The 5,172-nt window shown below is 30.6% G+C and overlaps 1 protein-coding gene across 3 annotated transcripts in view; it reads left to right on the forward strand.

Moving 5' to 3' along the window:
- Positions 1-5,172, forward strand: part of LOC106465274 (solute carrier family 12 member 9-like) — a 154,394-nt gene that overhangs the window by 18,246 nt on the left and 130,976 nt on the right. The gene's annotated exons all lie outside the window — the stretch shown is intronic.

The raw sequence follows: 5,172 nt of genomic DNA on the forward strand, positions 1-5,172 counted from the left end.
GAAAGGTACCATTTTCGTTGCTGTAACTTACTTATATTGAACATATTCTACGAAAGGTACCATTTTCGTTGCTGTAACTTACTTATATTGAACAAATTGTGCGAAAGGTACCATTTTCGTTGTTGTAACTTACTATTATTGAACATATTCTACAAAAGGTACCATTTTCGTTGCTGTAACTTACTTATATTGAACATATTCTACGAAAGGTACCATTTTCGTTGCTGTAACTTACTTATATTGAACAAATTGTGCGAAAGGTACCATTTTCGTTGTTGTAACTTACTATTATTGAACATATTCTACAAAAGGTACCATTTTCGTTGTTGTAACTTACTTATATTGAACATAATCTACAAAAGATACCATTTTCGTTACTGTAACTTACTTATATTGAACATATTCTACGAAAGGTACCATTTTCGTTGTTGTAACTTACTATTATTGAACATATTCTACAAAAGGTACCATTTTCGTTGTTGTAACTTACTTATATTGAACATAAATTCCTAACTTGCTACTTCTCTGTAGGTTTCCTTATGGTAATTTCAGAACTCTTGGAACTGTTTGCAATGGTTGTTAAGTACACGTCGCATAGTAAACAATTTAATATCCGAAAAGAAGCTTAAATTTCGTATACAGCTTTATTTGATTTGCATAATTTACCGCCAAGTTACAGCAACGAAAACGGTATCTTGTGTAGAATATGTTCAATATAAGTAAGTTACGGCAACGATAATGGTACCTTTTGTAGAATATGTTCAATACATGTAAGTTACAACAACGAAAATGGTACCTTTTGTAGAATATGTTCAATAATAGTAAGTTACAGCAACGATAATGGTACCTTTTGTAGAATATGTTCAATATAAGTAAGTTACAGTAACGAAAATGGTACCTTTTGTAGATTATGTTCAATTTAAGTAAGTTACAACAACGAAAATGGTACCTTTTGTAGAATATGTTCAATATAAGTAAGTTACAACAACGATAATGGTACCTTTTGTAGAATATGTTCAATATAGTAAGTTACAAACGAAAATGGTACCTTTTGTAGAATATGTTCAATATAAGTAAGTTACAGTAACGAAAATGGTACCTTTTGTAGATTCATTTAACAGCTGATTTATTACTGTGTTTAAAATATGCTTTCTCTAACAAATAGGTTGTAATTTTATTGAGTGACGGGCTTTCAAATCGTGGAGTTGATCCTGTCTCTGTCGCTAGCAAACTGAAAAAGTCCGGAGTAGAGATTTTCACTTTTGGCATTGGTCGATTTTTTAAAGCTGAATTGGAAGCAATAGCAAGCAGTGCAAATCACAGCTTTATTTATCCCGAATTTCGTGAGTTCAAGAAACTTGCTCATAGAATTCGAGGAGGTAGGTTTTAAGACATGCTGCAATGTGTATGGTATTAAATGTACTACATAAATATTTTGTTGAAAAACCCAATTCTACCAAAAAAAAAGAACAGAAAATATCGTGGTACCTAATTATTATATTACACGGCGATAAAACTAACGTTACTTTCCTAAAAATGTATGATATGTAGGAATATTCGTATTCTAATTATTTTTATATACGTTATATGTATCGATTTCATCTGCGATCTACATAATTACATACTTGCAAATATGCATCTATTTAGAACATTTACATCATAATTATTTCTTGAACTTTATTAAATATGCAAATATTTACCGATATATATATAGTTCCCCCCAAACTGTTTGTTTTATTAATTTGAACACATCACTCTGACATCCTTATGCTTGTTGCGAGTCATTTCACTACATTTTCAAAAAGCCTGGTTCGTAAGTTCTTAATTTTATTTTTGTTCTAAATAACATTTATATGGTTTTACTGTGAGTAACGTGTAAATATTTTTCACCAATTTGCTAACTTATCTCCCACACCTATAGATATAATTTTTACAAGCTTTTTATGTGCCACTTTCTCAAATGCTTTCGAAACTCCAGATACGCCAAATCCACACTCTTACCCTCATCTACATAAACAGTAACCTTTTCAAAGAATGTCAAAAGATTTGTAAGGCAGGATTTTCCCTTAGTGAAACCATGTTCACTATCCAATAAAATTCTAAACTTTGTTAGTTTGAGTTGTTCCTTTGTTTCAGATTAATGTATGACTATATATGTGAACAATACAAGAGCATAGAACATGCTCGTTAGACAAACGAGTTTTGGTGCTACATGCTACAATACAAATGGTATTGAACAACTAGCTTTTGGACCACCCTTTATTTTAATAGATTCACAATTTCTAATTGGAAACACAAATCATCTGCTATAACCTATTGAAAAAAAGCTTTACAATGAAACTTAAAACAGTAGTTTTCGTGTGAAATTATTATATTACATATTCCATTTAGAAATATTAAAAATTTTCAATGTTGACATCCTTAGAAAAATGTTTTAAAAGGAGTTGGACTTCAACTGTTTTGGAAGTATGTGTAGAAATATGGTATCATTGGTATTTAGATAATATGATAGCTGATTTTGGTTTTACTGTCGCTAACGTGTAAATATTTTTCATTGATATTTAGATAATATGATAACTGATTTTAATAGAAGATTGGCTAGATGGAAGAAAACAAAGAGTTGTTACAATGGAGTTCAGTCAAACTGGATTAATGTCACAAGTGGAGTACCTCAGGGGTCAGTCTTAGCACCTTTTCTCTTTTTGATTTATATCAATGACATATATGAAGGAATAGTCAATAAATTACTTAAATTTGCAGATGATATTAAGGTCTTGGGTGTTGCTAGCTGTGAAGAGGATGCTACTGATTTACAAATGGATTGAGGTCATTTAGTGAGTTGTGCAAATAAATGGCAAGTGGGTTTTGAATATAATGAATGCAAAGTAATGCATGTGGGTTATCATCCAATAAACTAAACTAAAACTATTTAAAAAAAAACTCGAAGCCAGCCCTTATCATTCATATATTTATCAATCCTTCTCTTAAACTCACTTAAATTTAGTGTTTCCAACCACATCCAAAAGCAACCCATTCCAAAGACCAACTGTTATGTCAGAAAAATAAAACTATCTTAGTTGAGAATGACTCTACCCAACCAAAATTTATATTTATGCCCCCTAGTCTTATCATTCTCATCATTAAATATGAAAAAAGATGATGCATCAACAATATCAGTTTTTTTAATCTTAAATACATCAATCACATTCCCTCTTTTTATCAAAAGAAAACAATTTCAGAGGTTGTAATATCTTCTTATATAATAAGCTTTTCATTCCAGATATCATCCTAGTAGTCCTTCTCTGAACCATTTTAAACAATTTAATGCCCTTCCTAAGGTAAGGATCCCAAGACTGAACACACTAATCCAAATGTGGCCTAAACAGTGATCTATACAATGAAATTATAACCTTTTTAGGCTTATAATTCAGTGTTTCTGTACATACAACCTAAAATCCTATTTGCTATACCACAAGCAACAGCACACTTCTTGGATAGCTTAAGAGACTGTATCAAGACCTTAATATCAACAGCAAATTTAAGTAATTTATTGACCATTCCTTCATCTATGTCATTGACGTAAATCAAAAAGAGCAAAGGTCTTAATACTGAACCCTGAGGCACCCGACTTTTGACATTAATCCAGTTTGACTGAAATCTATTTATGGGATAAAATAGTTTGGTGAATTTAATAAGCAATTAGAAGATATTGCTAGCTTCTTTTTAACACATTATGGCAACTAAATCCAGCACTAAAAGTCTTAACTCTTTATAAAGACATCCATTAATTAAAAGAAGAGGTAAATGGTATTTTTTAATTCTAGTAACACTTTTATTCAGCTTCAAACTCTAATACTTGATTGTACCATACGTGACATTTCATGAACAAAACAGCTCCTGGTATATAAAGTAAAACTTCAAAACTGCAAGAAATACCAAACATCTTAGTTATCTCAAAATAATACAACAATTGATTAACCAGAGAAAGAAGTGATTTGAACTTTGAAGATATTGCAATTGAACAAGGTTGGCACAAGTCATTTTTAAAGTTAATCTAATTTTTTTTTTTTTTTGGTGAGACGTCACCACTCTTTTCACAATATGGTCGTCTTGGCTTTCGAAGAAGAAAATGTCTAGTGACTTTTCAGCAGTAATTATTCCTCATGCCATGGGCATGTCACATTCAACATTTAATTAAACTTCCTTTAGTTTGTTCATGTTATGCCAATTGGTATAGCATAAAGTTGTAGCTAATAATCCATATTTTAATAATATTTAAGTGTTAAGTTCTTAATTTTATATAGCAATATTAAAAAAAGATCCTGAATTTCCCCTAGTGTGAGAAATGTGCCATTTTTTTACTATGCATTCTCTCTTCTATAATTTATTTACCACCCCTCCAAGAAGTACAAAATTTAACATAAATTACCTATCATAATATTGTCATCACTCAGATAAAGCATAATATTCATAGCTTTCAATATTGTTTGGTTACAGAGCCATCAAATAGAAAATCAGACCCTTCTTGCCACACCCACCTGTCACATCCTATCTATCAGGATTTGTCAGTAATTCCCTTTTACTTTTCACGCTATATTATTTTTAACCAATAGAAAGTCACGTTTCTCATCTATAAAATTACATATAATGTTACATTGTTTTCTGTACAGAAAACTGTTAATTTCTCTTTCACTACAAGCTTTGTTCCCACGGGAAATGCATCAACTAGCTTGGATGAATTTGTAATGGCTCTTGTCGCATAGTTAGAAAGCCAGAATAATTGGGATAGCTATGGGATATTGTCTGCTTTTTGCTTGTTGTTATTCCGTGTTCTTTGGTGCATTATTTAATTAAATAAAAATTATACAAAAATAGCAGGGTTAAGTGTCATCCAGTCAACAGCAAAAAAAAAAAAAGACCCAGGCGAGTACTTTGTTTCTTGTTTTGCATGTGTATTCTATATTTATTATTATAAAAGTAACTAAAATGTAAAAATTTGAAATTTTTTAGGTTAGTTAACCCTTTCAAGATGGATCACAGGTGAAAGGCTATGTCATCTTGTTTGTTGACTGCATTCAAAATTTTTTTGAACTACTATTTCATGAATTTATGTCAATAAGTTTGGTATCAAACAGTAGATTATAATTCAAATTTTAGAACTATACATTACTC

This window comes from Limulus polyphemus, unplaced genomic scaffold, assembly GCF_000517525.1.
Source record: "Limulus polyphemus unplaced genomic scaffold, Limulus_polyphemus-2.1.2 Scaffold1891, whole genome shotgun sequence".
NCBI lineage: Eukaryota > Metazoa > Arthropoda > Merostomata > Xiphosura > Limulidae > Limulus > Limulus polyphemus.